This window comes from Nicotiana tabacum, chromosome 1, assembly GCF_000715075.1.
Source record: "Nicotiana tabacum cultivar K326 chromosome 1, ASM71507v2, whole genome shotgun sequence".
In the NCBI taxonomy this organism is placed as follows: Eukaryota; Viridiplantae; Streptophyta; class Magnoliopsida; order Solanales; family Solanaceae; genus Nicotiana; species Nicotiana tabacum.
In genome coordinates, this window is record NC_134080.1 from 48,117,684 (window position 1) to 48,133,212 (window position 15,529).

The window sequence follows — 15,529 nt, forward strand, 5'->3', positions numbered from 1 at the left end:
CGTAGTTCGAATGAGGTCAAACTTATCTTTTTTGGTCGATGGCCTTGGCCATTGGGATGTTGCTTTGAACTATCATTGAAGTAGAATCCCGTCGTAGTTCTAATGAGGTCGAACTTATATTTCCGTCGATGGCCTTGGCCATTGGGAAATTGCTTTGAAATATTGTCAAAGTAGAATCCCGTTGTAGTTCGAACGAGGTCGAACTTATATTTCCGTCGATGGCCTTGCCCATTGGGATACTGCTTCGAAGTAGAATCCTGTCGTAGTTCAAACGAGGTCGAACTTATATTTCCGTCAATGGCCTTGGCCATTGGGATGTTGCTTCGAACTGTTGTCGAAGTAGAATCCCATCATATTTCGAACGAGGTCAAACTTTTATTTTCGTCGATGGCCTTGGTCATTGGGATGTTGATTCGAACTATCATCGCAGTAGAATCCCATCGTAGTTCGAACGAGGCCGACTTATATTTCCATCGATGGCCTTGGCCATTGGGATGTTTCTTCGAACTATCATCGAAGTAGAATCCTGTCGTAGTTCGAACTAGGTCAAACTTATATTTCCGTCGATGGCCTTGGCCAATGGGATGTTGCTTTGAACTATTGTCGAAGTAGAATCCCATCGTAGTTCGAACGAGGTCGACTTATATTTCCGTCGATGGCCTTGGCCATTGTGATGTTGCTTCGAACTATCGTCGAAGTAGAATCCCGTCGTAGTTCAAACGGTGTTGGAGATTTGACCATATTCCCCTAGAAAGATGACTTTGTTTATACAATGGAGATTTAATTATATACTTGTAAGTATCACATGTTGACTCTACATATACACTGGAGATTTGATTAAATTCTTGTGAGTGTCACATGTCGGCTCTGTACATACAATGGAGATTCGATCTGCACAACCAATGGAGATTCAACTATCTATATCCACTCCCTTCATTACTTCGTTCCGAAGACTATGTCGACGGGTCGAGGTAATGAACAATGCTTCGATTCTTGAGTTTTTTCCCTTGCCGCCTCGTTAAAAACCTCCCCGGGAAAACCCGATTGGGACAAAACCCGGGTGAGGGAAAAAGAGTACGACTTAGGTAACACCTTCTTTTAGAAGTGGAAGTACTTGAGGTGGGCGATATTCCAGTTGTTTTGGAGTAACTTTCCCTCCATTGTTTCTAACTGGAATGCTCCTTTGTTTTCTGCAGCTACAATTTTGTATAGTCCGTCCTAGTTCGTTCCCAATTTTCCCTCGTTAGGGTCTTTTGATGCTTGTGTTTTGGTCTTGAGGACGTAGTCTCCGACTTTGAGTGGTCGTATTTTGGCTCTCTTGTTGTAGTATCTTTCTACTTGTTGTTTTTGGGCTACCATTTTTATGTGGGCCATGTCTCTTCGTTCTTCGACTTTATCCAAATCTTGTAGCCTACTTTCGTCGTGGTTTTTTCTTAGCACATTGATGAATTTATGGCATCTATCCGAGGATCGGGAAATGAACCTTGATAGGACGGCTATTCGTCCTGTTAATTTCTACACTTGCTTTTTGCTTGTCAGTATATCCGGTATTGCATTGATGGCTCTGATTTGGTCCGGGTTGACCTCGATTCCCCTTTGTGACACTAGGAAATCGAGGAACTTTCCAGAAGTTACGCCGAAGGTGCACTTTTCGGGATTCAGTTTCATCCCGTACTGCCTCAGTATTTCGAAGGCTTCCTTCAAATTACCGATGTGATCTTCTTTTTTGCCAACTTCACTAGCATGTCGTCGATGTAAACCTCTATTGTCTTACAGAGTTATTCTTTGAACAATTTGGTGACTAATCTTTGATACATGGCCCCCGCATTCTTAAGCCCGAACGACATCACCTTATAGCAGTATGTTCCTCGATGAGTGATGAAAGTGGTCTTTTCTTGATCTTCTTCAGCCATTAGAATTTGGTTATAACCGGAGTAGGAGTCCAAGAAGCTCAGTAGCTCGTGCCCCGTTATTGCATCGATAAGTTGGTCGATGTGGGGTAACGGGAAAGAGTCCTTTGGGCATGTCTTGTTTAGGTCGGTGAAGTCAACACACATTCGCCACTTCTCGTTCTTCTTTTTGACCATGACCACATTGGCGACCCATTGGGGGTATTTCGATTCTCTTATGGAACCGTTGGCGAGTAATTTATCAACCTCCTCATTGACTGTCTCATTGATTGCGGCATTGAACTTTCTCCTCATCTGTCATACCGGAAGATAAAGTGGATCAACATTTAGCTTTTGTGTGGCGATATCCCTTGGGATTCCTGGCATATCTGAGTGGGGGAAAGCAAACAAATCGGCTTTGTTAGTTAAAAACTCACGATACTCACTTGGCTTTGAGAGGATGTGCCCAACATAAGCCTTTTTGGTGCAGTCGGTGTTATCTAATTGGACGGGGTCAAGATCTTCTACGGTTGCCTTGCAAGATTCTACAATGCCTGTGTCTTTGATGGCCTTTACTTGTACGTCGGGTTTGATCCCCGACACGGCTGATTGCTATGCTTCCGCACTTGCTGCTTTTAGTTGTTTGGTGTGTGTGCAATCTTGGGCGATCCGGTAGCATTCTTGGGCGATACGTGGCTCGCCTCGGATGTTGGATATCCCCCACGGGGTAAGAAATTTGATCGCTTGATAGAAGCTTGAAGGGATGGCTCGCATGGCATGTATCCATGGCCGTCCTATGATAGCGTTGTAGGCCGTTTCCTGGTTCATGACGTGGAATGTTGTTTCTAGGGTAACCCCTCCTGCCAGGATAGGTAGTACTATTTCTCCAGATGTCCGCTCTACTGCATTATTAAAACCCATTAGTGTTATGCAACGCAGTATTAATTTATCCTCGAGCCTCATTTGCATGAGAACTCGTGGGTGAACAATACACGCGCCACTTCCATCATCCACCATGATTCTTTTTACATCGGTATCAGCGATGCGTAAAGTTATAACCAAAGCATCATAGTGAGGGAAACACAAACCGTCATTGTCTGACTTATCGAAGATGATATCATCTTCGAGGTTGTCATACCGTTCATGGGAGACCGTCCGTTTGAGTTTGTGCGTGGTGGTGAACTTCACATGGTTGATTACCGTGTCTTCGCCACCGCCAATGATCATTTGTACGGTATGAGCGGGTGATGGTGGCTTTGGAGGTCCTTGAGGTGGGTTGCACCCTCGAGCAAAGTTGTCCCTTCTTTTACCGCTTAACAGTTCTTTCAGGTGCCCCTGGTTTAACATCCTAACTACTTCTTGCCGTAGACCTATGCAATTTTCGGTCTTGTGTCCTCTTTCTTGGTGGAATTCACATAGGACGTTCGACCTCCTGGTGGTTGGATCTGATTTCATCTTCTGCGGCCACTGCACCTTCGTACCTAGTTTCTCCAGTGCGTACACTATCTTAGAATGGGAAACACAAAATTTATGAGCAGATAGTAGTGGAGGCATACCTCTTTCTTTTCGGAGGGGTGCAGTGTGCCGTGGTATGACATCTGCATGTCGTGAATGGGGCGGGTTGGATGTTCGGATATAGGGCTGATGCCTTTCTCGATTGAAATGTGGTGGTTGATCCCTTCACCCGTTGTTACATCATTCTCTCCTCATCTCGGTTAGGACTGATGTTAATCGCTAAAGTGGTCCGTTCAGGTCTTCCTCATCTGCCCTTACCTCGGCGCAATAGGCATTGTGGATATCTTCCCATATGGTAGGGGGTACTTCATGAGTCTACTGAGCAGTTTTTTGGTTGCCTTAGAATCATTCCTGTTTAAACCATTTTGAAAGGCTGCTACTGCCATCCCTTCCGACACGTTCGGTAGACCCATCCTTACTCTGTTAAATCGGGCTAGGAAATCCCGAAGTCCCTTGCCCGTTGTTTTCCTAACGACGAAGATATCATTGACCCTAGCCTCGGCCTTCTTCGCCCCCGCGTGAGCGGTGGCAAATTTATCCGCCATCTCTTCGAACTTCGATATCGATCATGCTGGTAGTTGGGAGTACCATGTCAATGCTACCCTTATCAAAGTCTCACTGAACTTTTTTAGCAGCACAGACGATACCTATTTTTTTGATAGATCATTGCCCTTTACTGTAGTGACATAATGGATTAAGTGATCCTATGGGCCTGTGGTTCCGTTGTATATTTTCAAGTATGGCGGCATTTTGAAGGTCTTTGGAATAGGATGGGGAGCTGCCCCATTGCTGTATGGTTGTTCGACGAATCAGCCCATGCGGCATTTTGGTAATAGCTTCGGAGCGCCTGATTTTTTGTCAACCCTCTCCTGATGTTCCTTCATCTGGTCGCGGAGTGTTTTGTTCTCATTTTCCATATCTTCCATTTTCTTTAAGATGGCCATAAGTGCATTGTCACTTGCATTAATAATAGTGCAGGTGTTACCTGCTCGTGTAGAGCTTGGCCCATCGGCGGTAGCTGCGATTTCTGTAGGTGGCACATCTTCGACATCTCCTTGAGTGGGTTTCTCGAGCATGTTACTCAAAGAATTCGTTAACCATTCTTCTAGTAGCCTTTTGACTGCCAGTGGCGCTTCTCCCGCCGCAGATGTTGAGGCTCCCCTTTCGCGCAAGATCGTTAGATCCCCATGTGGAAGAGGTGAGATCTCCCCTTCCGGTATAGCGCTTGGTGTTGTATTCTCATCGTCTTCTCTACCGGCTTCGTTGAGGGAGTTCAGGAGATTATTCGAGACATTTGCTACCGCCTTTAGCCTCGCTTCCTTTCCCGCCATTGTTGGTTTTTATGAGGTTCGAAGAAAAGAAATTATCACCTTCAGGAATCTAGATGAGAACTATGATTTCAGCTGTAGGAATCCCCACAGACGACACCAAATTGTTTGACTCAAAAGATATTAAAACCTTTTTGAATAAATCAATCGAAGATGAATGGGTAAATCTTAGCTGAATATAATAAACTTTAGAAGAAATAAAAGATAAAGAGATGATCGTTAATAAATTTCTTTTCGTTCTCCAATAGTAAATTTCTTCGAGTCCTCCTTCTATTACAAGGTGTTTTGTCCCTTATATACTTGAGAGAAACTCTTCTGAATTGTAAAAAAACTAAATGCAAGGAATATTTGACGGAATATTCTTAATGTCCCCTAATGGGCTTACACTACTACAAGGGTCGTTCAGTCTCTTCTTTTGCCCTAAGGTCGTCTCCCTCGGGACATCAGATCGAGGATACCCGATCGTTTGTCGTACTCGTCATAGGTCGTGGTCGGTCAAATTTGGACCCATACACCATAGTCTTTAAATTATGGTTCCGTCTCTAGCAACTTTTATGTTTTTGGCTCTAATTTCTCATCTTCTTCTTATGTCTTCTCATCCCCCTTCTCGTTTCTTCTAGCTATTTACTACTTTCCTTCTTATTTCCCTAGTAATTTATTTTGGAAGGTGACACTCGTAATAAATTTAAGGATTTTTTCATTCCTATACACTATTGGAAACTTTATTACCATAAATGTTCATGTTTAGTAAATTACCCTGCCTACACAAGTTTTGTTTACAAAACAGATACGTTCCATCTTAAAAAGCTCTCAATCCATTATTATCACATAGATTTCAATCTGGAAAGACTAAACAGAGCAGTCAGTTATTTGGCAAATGCGAATAAAACAGATTGAAATCTTATCAGCGGTCAATAATTAAAAAAGTTTTTCCCTAAATGGGTAATCTGGTTATAACCAATGACTAAATAAAATCACTGTTGTTCCTATGCAAGATGTGCAAAATGAACAACTCTTTTGCACTGGGATTTTAATTGTCGTGAGTTCTATATAAAGTTATATTTCTCCTATGCGAAATTAAGTGTTTCATGTGACTTGGCAACGGTATTAGGATGATGCTTGAAAATTTATCCTTTGACATTAAATGGGGCAATATGCAGGATGCATAAAAGTTACATTTGATTTCTCAAAATATTGAGGAAAACTTCTAGGCAAATTGTAAAAGTGGAAATCATTGTTATATGAAGCTTGCACTAATCAACATATCAATCAACTATGCGTCCACCCAAACTAATTGTAAAACTTGCATGCGTTGGGAGAAATAAATTAAATTTCAATGGTCTAAAAAGGTACGGGAAATATACTATGTCTTGAATCGCCTAGACTTCTTTGTGTGTTTACTTTTCTAAATTTTGGTAAAAATCTTAATTTTGGTGATCCAGCCAATTTATACAGTAGAAGTTTTTCCTAAGAAAAAAATATATATGTGCAAGTCTTTAAAGATATCCAGCTAAATACAACTACAATAATTTACAACTTAAATGCAAATTTTATACAAAATTTATACACTATGTCTTTTGTATATTATGTATCTGATTTATACATAGTAAAAACAAATTTCATACAAGTAATTATATAGTATACAATTTATCTACAACGTATCTACAACTTTCACACATTATTTCTACTCAGTTAAATATAACTACAATAACATACAACTTAAATACAAAATTTATACAATATATCTTTTGTATATTTGGTATCTGATTTATACATAGTAAAAATAAATTTCATACAACTAATTATATATTATACAATTTACTACAACTTATCTACAATTTTCATACATTATTTCTACTCAGTTATCTATAACTACAATATCATACAACTTAAATATAATTTTTATACAATGTTGTTCAACTTTCATACAATAATTAAATAAACAAAAGAAAATTATATAAACAACACAATACAATTTTACTACAATTTCGTAAATATAATGTATATCATGTCTTCTTCTTCTTCTTCTTCTTCTTCTTCTTCTTCTTCTTCTTCTTCTTCTTCTTCTTCTTCTTCTTCTTCTTCTTCTTCTTCTTCTTCTTCTTCGAGTTTCAATCTGAAATTCAGCCAAAACCAAGTCTAATCTTCACCAAAACCCCTCAAAATTGAGATATAAACTCCAAACCATATTCCCAATTGTTTGCAACATCACCCAATCCAAACAAATAATAATTTTTAAAAATTCAAATTCGAATTCAAAGCTTCAAAGCTTTTTAATGGCTGTCAATGGTGGAATTGCTGCTCTTTTTTTTTTTTCTTTACATGACTGAAATTAGGGATTGAGAGATAGAGAGAGACGTAGAGAGAATTCCCAATTCTTTGCAACAACATCCAATTCAAACAAATAATATTTTTTGAAAACCCAAATTCGAATTCAAAGCTTCAAAGCTTTTTAATGGCTATCAATGACGGAATTGCTGCTCTCTTGTGCAAGATACGTGGGGAGGGGGTGAGATGTGGAGAGAGAAACGTGGGGGGAGTGAGAGTGATTGTAGGAATTGATTAATTATCCTTAAATCCTAAAAATGTACATAATTGATAATTTTGTACATAGAAGGTAATTAAAGTGAAACTTGAGTAGGGAGAGTAATATAATTTCATATAATGTATAGGAATGTAAATATTCCATAAATTTATTTTTGAGTTACATTGCTGCTTTCATAATATCCCCTGGATTTGCCCTGTTTATATGGTGTACATATAAGAACTATTTTTTGTACTACTTATCCCTTTGAACTTATAGCCCGTTCGATCAAACTTCTAAAATCAGCTTATTTTGAGAAGTGCTTTTCTCAAAAGTACTTTTTTAAAAAGTGCTTTTGGTAAGAAATAGTTTGTATTGGCTAATTAATTTGAAAAGCACTTTTGAGCAATAATTAGTGTTTGGTCAAGCTTTTGAAAACTGCTTCTAAGTGTATTTTTCTAAAACGTGCTTCTCAGAAAAGTACTTTTTGGAGAGAAGATATTTTTTTCTGCTTCTCCAAAACTGCTTCTGCTTCTCCTTAAAAACATTTTTTTCCTTCCAAAAGCTTGACCAAACACCTCAATTTTTGGTCAAAAGTGTTGTTAGCCAAAAAATCACTTTTGGCCCAAACAAAAGCTTGGCCAAACATGCTATTAGTACTTTGCAAGCCTTCATTCCTGGATGGTGACATATAGCCTGTTTGGCCAAGCTTATTTTTGGCCAAAAGTGTGTTTTTTTTTTTTGCCAAAAGCACTTTTAGCCAAAAATTGAGGTGTTTGGCCAAGCTTCTGGAAGGAAAAAAGTGCTTTTGAGGAGAAGTATAAGCAATTTTGGAGAAGCAGAAAAAAGTAGTTTCTCTCCAAAAACACTTTTTTGAGAAGCACTTTTGAGAAAAATACACTTAGAAACAGTTTTTTAAAGCTTGGCTAAACACTAATTGCTGCTCAGAAGTGCTTTTCAAACTAAGTAGCCAAACACAAATTGCTTCTCATCAAAAGTACTTTTGAGAAAAGCACTTTTGAAAAAAAGCACTTCTCAAAATAAACTGATTTTTGCATCTTGGCTAAACGGGCTAATAATAAAAAGTACGAATACAGTTTGATTTAGTGCCGTGAGAGTGTAATATTAAAAAATTAGCTTCAAGTGGGATTCTTTTCAACCGTTAATTATCACATAAGTATATACAATTAGTTATTTGTTCAACAATGTATTTATTCTTCCTTTTTATAATATACCACGAAGATTGCACCTCAACTTCGTATTTTTTTTATTTCTTCTTTTTAGGTGCAATAATTATTTGTTTTAATTGTGTATTTTCTTTCTTTATCGACCAAATCTGCACAAAAGACTTGGCTGACACTTTATTATGTTTAGCTAGATAAATAGTTTTAACTCAAATAATGGAGTTCCAAGTGCTTTTTTTTTGTTCCGTAAGTGCAATGGATATCTATTATAACTGTGTAATTTTTCCGGCCAAATTTGTAATAATTATTTTTGGCCAGAGCTCTCTAATTTTTATCCAATTTAAAAGTTTTAGCCAAAATAATAGAGTTCCAATTGTAAATTTTCTTTTTATTTCCTATTAGATGCAACAACTATTTATTCCAAATGCATACATTTTTTGGGGAAAAATCTATGATTTTTTTTCTAGAGCTCCATTATTTTAAATCAAAAAAATTTATTTTAGCCAATAAAGGATTTTCAACTGTTTATTTCTTTTTTTTTTCATCTTTAGATGCAATTAATTTATTATAACTGTGTATTTCTTCTTTTTCGGACCAAATTTATAAAAATAATTGAATAAAAATCCATTAGGTTTTGGAGTTTCAAATATGTCTTATAAAAAATTGGCCACAAAAAAAGGATCCAAAAAATTTGAAAAATTAAAAGTATATATTTTATTATTAAAAATATCACATACACAAAAAATAATATGTGAGAGCTAATAAAAAATAGTTTAGGAAAACTGGCACATTTAGGAAAGTAATTAGCTAATAAAAAATTGCAATTTTGACACGCTGGTTTAAATAAAGTACTGATTCTGTGTTTTGAGCATGTAACACCTTGATCGGTCGTTTTGAGCATTTGCACTTCGCTCGGTAGTTTACGAGCATGAGTAGCTCCGTATGATGTATTATGACTTATGTGAATCATCGGTTTTGATTTTTAGATTATTTGAAATCGATTTGGAAGAATGAATTTCATTGTTGAAGCTTTAAATTGGAAGAATTGACCAAGTTTGACATTTTGTGAAATTTGACCTCAGAACAGAGTTTTGATGTGATGACCCAAAAGCTCATCTTATGATTTAAAACTAAATTCCACACCCTGACGTCTTAAAACCCTCATTTTATTCCTCTTCAATTTGTTTGCGCAGTTCGGGCGTATTTCTGGAAAGCTTTTATGTTAAAAGTTGATAAAAATAATAATTTTTGCCTTTAAAAGTTGATTTAGTTGACTTCAGTCAACGTTTTGGGTAAATGGATCGAGACTCGTGCTTTGACAGTCCCGGTGGGTCTGTATCGAAATATGGAACCTGGGGGTACGCCCGGAATCGTATTCGGAGCTCCCTAGCCCGAGTAATGAATTTTTGTTGAAAATTTAATGGTTTTTAAGAAATTATTAATGTTTGATCTTGTTGGTATCAGGTCCATATTTTGGTTCCGGAGCCCGGTATAGGTTTAATATATTATATAAGTCATGTATGTGGAATTTGGTGAGAATCGGAGTTGATTTGACATGATTCGGTCATCCGGTTGAGAAAATAGAAATTTCAAAGTGTTCTTGAGAACTTCATTTGATTTGGTGCTAAATTCGTAGTTATAGGTGTTATTTTGGCGATTTGATCGTGTCAGCAAATTTGTATGATGTTTAAAAACTTGTGTGCATGTTTGGTTTGGAGCACCGAGGGTTCGGGTGAGTTTCGGACAGGCTACAGAGTGATTTCAACTTAGAAAATTTTGCTGGTATAATTGATGGTGTTGCAGGCCCTGATCTCGCAATTGCAAGGTCAGGAATCGCAATTGCGACCTCTAAGGGGTTCGCATTTGTGAGCTTCTCATCGCAAATGCGAAAAGATGCTGGGCCATACAGTCTTCGCAATTGCGAAGAATACTTCGCATTTGCGAAGTAAAGCTGGGAGGGGCAGGGATCGCAAATGCGATCCTTTTGTCGCATTTGCGGAGGTTCTTTATCGCAAATGTGAACTTACCTTCGCAATTGCGAAGGCAACAGAGATGTGAAGGACCTCACATTTGCGAGCTTCGCAAGCTCAGGTCGCAAATGCGACATCTGCAGCTGTGTAAAAGGGACTTAGACGAGATTTTCGTTCATTTTTCAAATCTTTCAAAATACGAAACCCTCTAGGCGATTTTCCAAAGACCACTTCTTCCCCAAATCATAGGTAAGTGATTCTTAAATCATTTCTTTCAATCTTTCACTTCATATTACAAGATTTCAACCTAGAATCTAAGCTTTTCATGGTGGAATTGGGAATTTTTGGGTAGAAACTAGGGATTTCAAAATTTAGGGATTTAGACCTGAAATTGCAGTCGGATTCCAAAACCAATTATATATTCGGGCTCGAGGGTGAATGGGTAATTGAGTTTTGGTCCGAATTTTGGGTTTGGACCAAGCGGGCCTGGGTGTTGACTTTTGTTGTCTTTTTCCAAAATAGCCTAAATTTAATTCCTTGCGATCGTGGGTAGTTCCTAAGGCTTGAATTGAATTGTTTGGTTGGTAACTTGCTAGATTCTATTTGTCTGGAGGCTTGTGTCAAGGGTAAAGCGGTGACTGAGTTTTGAGTTTGGTCGTTGGAGCGAGGTAAGTATTGTGTCTAACCTTTGCTTGAGGGATTAAGCATTGTTGCTTATTTCCTATGTGTTTGGTTGTTGAGTACGACGTATAGGTGAGATGACGAGTGCCTATGCGTTGTTGTCAAGTCATAGCATGCGAATGAGTCTTATTCTTGTGATCGTTGCATTCTTTATTCGTGTTGTTCGTGCTTAGACTAGTTATTCTTTATGTTGGGAAATTCTTAACATGTTTTATGGAATTGGATATTGATTGAATATTGACTCAAAGATGAGATTGACGTTGTGAAATTAAATGTTGAAATGGGACTTGTTATTAAAAAAAATTCTATCTCCCGGTTGTTATTGTTTAACGTTTGGGTGAGGAAGAGTGTAAAGCACGAAGGGTGATGTCGTTCTATTTTATATTTATTATCATGTGAGGAAGAGTGTAAAGCACGAAGGATGATGCCGTGCCATTTCATATTCATTATCATGTGAGGAAGATCGTAAAGCACGAAGGGTGATGCCATGCCATTTTATATTCATTATCATCGTTTCTTTCAATTATTATGGTGAGGATGAGAGTAAAAGTATAAAGGGTGATGTCGTGCACTTGTTTCTGCTATGTTTAATATTTCCATTGGTGCAAAGCATGTCGTTTGCTGTGTTTCTTTACTGCTACCTTTCTCATGGTCTTGTACTCCCCTCAGCATGTTCTCCCCCTCCCATTAATATCTGTTTATATTCTATTATTTGTTATTATACCCGTATATTGTTTAACTGTAGAGGTTATGTTATTGCCTTGTCCTAGCCTCGTCACTACTTCGCCAAGGTTAGGTTCGGCACTTACCAGTACATGGGGTCGGTTGTACTAATACTGCACTCTGCACTTTCTGTGCAGATTTTGGTAGTGGAACGAGTTGACCCTGAGTCTAGCTGCTGGCTTGATCTGTCGGAGATCCAAGGTAGTCTTGCTGGCGTCCGCAGGCCCTGGCTTCCCCTTCTATGCATTCCCTTTACTGTTGCATTTGTATCGACAATAGTTGTATTTTCTTCCGACACTTTGCTTGTAGTTAAATCTTAGTAGTTTGTGGATTGTAACACCAGATTCTGGGTAGTTATGTATAAGTATTAATTGGGTTATTACCGAATTCCGCACTTCTTTAATCTATTATGGTTTAATTATTGTTATTTATCGAATTGTTAAGAGTTAGTGGAGTAATCTCTAATTGTTGGCTTGCCTAGCAACTGAAAGATTAGGCGCCATCACGGTCCCGATGGTGGAAAATCTGGGTCATGACATTTGATGGTTTCGATAGGTCCGGATGGTGATTTTAGATGCGGGCGTATGCCCGGATTTGCATTTGAATGTTTCTAGAAGGTTTTGGCACAAATTGGCGAAAATTGGAAATTTGGAGGTTTGAAGAGTTCATAAGTTTGACCGGAAGTTGACTTTGAGGATATCAAATTCAGATTGTGGTTCCAGGAATTGGAATAGTTTCGTTTATTTGGGACTTGTGTGCAAAATTTGAGTTCATTGCAGGTTGATTTGATATGTTTCGGCACGAGTTTTGGAAGTTGAAAAGTTCAAAGTTCATCAAGTTTGAATTGAGGTGCGATTTGCCGTTTCGATGTTGTTAGGTGTGATTTGAGGCCTTAAGTAGGTCCGTGTTATGTTATGGGACTTGTCGATATATTTGGACGGGGTCCCGAGTGGTTCGGGTGAGTTAAGGACGAGGTTCAAACCATTCCTCATTCTTATTTGGTTGGTGGTAGATACTGGTACTGGTGTTGCACACATGCGGTTGAATTTATGCAGGTGCGATGGTCACAGAAGCGACAGTGTAGTCGTATAAGAGAGATGAGAACTGGGTGAGGAAGCCCGCAAAAGCGGTGAATTTGGCGCAAGTGCGGATGCGCATGTGCGAGGGTCTTCGCAGAAGCGGAGTTTAATACCACAGGTGTGAGGGATTGCTGGGTGACAAACGGTTTGAATATTTAAAAACTAGACTCGAAGATCTTTCATTTGATAGGTTGTGTAAGCACGTGATTTTTGCTTCACGAGCAATCACTCCAAAAGGAAAACAAAAAATAATAGTGACAAATGACCCCGCAGTACAAATTTTTCATGACATGTATTGCTAGTCATTTGTGGGTCTGTCCATTTTTGCATTTATTCATTATCAAACAAAATACAAAAAATATGTGTCATTAAAAGAAGGTTCAAAATATATATATATGCATCGTTCGTTCTAGGTTGTGATTTAACTCACTTAAACATTTTAATTTGGTATGATAATTATGTTGAAGTGCTACATTGTTATTTGTTTTAATTTGTTTTATTATTTATTTTGTTATTTTTCATTTTTCTTTAAATTGGAAAACAAAAGAAAAAGAGTTGAAATCAATTTGGGCCCAAAAATAAGACAAAAACAGGCCCAAACCAGCACTCAAATCTGGTCCAAACCAGGCCTGCCCTGACCACCTCCCGAAACGACGCCGCATCATGCGTCTGATCTGGGCCGTTCAAACTCTCGATCCAACGGCTCAGGACCTCTTTCAGCAACCCATGTTCAAACCCGACCCAATAACCAGTCTGACCCAACCCCTCACTTAAACCAAACGACCCCGTTTAACTACCAAACGACCCCGTTTCATTTCTCACCATCAGATCCAAGCCATTGAGATCATCTGATCTAACGGCTCAGATCCGATCAACCTCCCCATATATAAACTCAGCCCTTCACCCCACGCCCCCTATCCGAACCCCACCCCTCACTCGTCTCCTTCCCCAAGCTGAAACCCCCAAACCCTAGCAAGCCGCCCTGATATCCCTTTCACCAGAACCCGGCGGCACGAACGCCGGTGACCACCTCCTGAACACCCTAAGACCCCCTCACTCTCCTGAACATGGATCTGTTACTCCCTAGCCTCGAATCACTTTCCTCCGTCTCGAATCTTCGTTTGAAGATTTGAGTCGAACCCAGACCTATACCAAATTACCCTATCTTCATACCAGACACTCCTCTGACCCCCCTCGTGACCAAACCAAGCTTGGTTTGGTCCGAATCTACCCACAACTCCCAAAAATCCAGATCTGAAAATCCAGACCTTAGAACACATGCACCTGGGGAATCCGGCCGGTCTTGAAAGGGGTTTGAGGTTCAATGGATCTTAACCAAGGTGTTCTCATGTGAGAACACCCTGGTTAAAATTTGTTCGGCCTCAAATGGGCAGAGTTGAGTCGGATTCGGGGTCATTTTGATTTCAAACTTTTTCGGTAAGTTTTCCTTTCTCTTTGTTTTAGTTCTAATTAAGTTGTCAGCATGTTTCGTTGTGTTTGTTTGTTATTTTGTTATTTTTCATTCAGATTTCTTCCATCTCTGTCAAAGGCCTCTTATTTGGTCAATTGTTCTCTATTTGTGTTCTGAATGTACTTTGTGATATACATGTTCGTCGATTAGATTAATCATCAAATAAGTTAACTTATATAGGTTCCCAGTAATTGACCAAAGTTGTCCGAAGCCCTTTAGGTCCCTGAACGTATTGTTTATATGAGCGACCGATTATTACCTGTTATAATTAGTATAGTCGACCTGATAAATGTCGTCGATTAACTTCCTACGACTGAATGTTCAAATATTCTAATACGTGCAACCTCACTTGACTGAATGGACCTGTATTGTGATTTGAGTGTTGAACATTATTTATGAGTGCTAGTTTGTAACTACATTGTAAAAAAACAATTAAAAGAATCAGGCTAGGGCAATGCTGAAATTGAACTTTCAGAAGTTCAAAGATGCCATGACACTGCAATGGGCAGGGCAGTAATAATCAAGGGCCAACAAGGGTATTCTGGGGTGTGGAAAAGGACGAACGATTAGTTTAAATGAGCTGACAAGTAGGGTACTAATTTAAGATTAAACTAATACCAATGGGGAACAAGACACAAGAGTATGGGTTTAAAATAAATACTTAAAATGAGCCCATAACTCAGGATTAAACAAAACCAGGCGTGAGGAACAAAGGGCTGGCACCAAAAGATGCTTAGGCATGGGCTTAAAAGAGTATGGGCAGACTGCAAGTTGCAGGATCCAGGCAGCTTGACTGCACTGGGTTATTAGCTTATAAATAAGCTGTTTCAGAACATAAAAGGGGCTAGAATTTTGAGTCTTGAGGCTGGAATCTTTAAGTCTTAAGAAAGGTTTTTGTGAGTTTAAAGAAAAAGACTGAAAACATAAGAGAGTTTCAGTAAGACATTACAACCAAACACTGTCTGAAAGTTGTATAAGAGTGCATTTTGGTCAAGCTGTCTTGGCCAAGTTCTGTTGTTTGCATTGACTGAGTTGTTTATGGTTGTTGAACTGGTGGTGTTGCATTGAATTTTCTGTTATTGTTGTGGTTTCTCTGCCCTTTCCTGGGATTGCTCGACTATTTGCTGGTTCTCTTTATTCTGGGAAATACTGCGGGTTGTCTGTG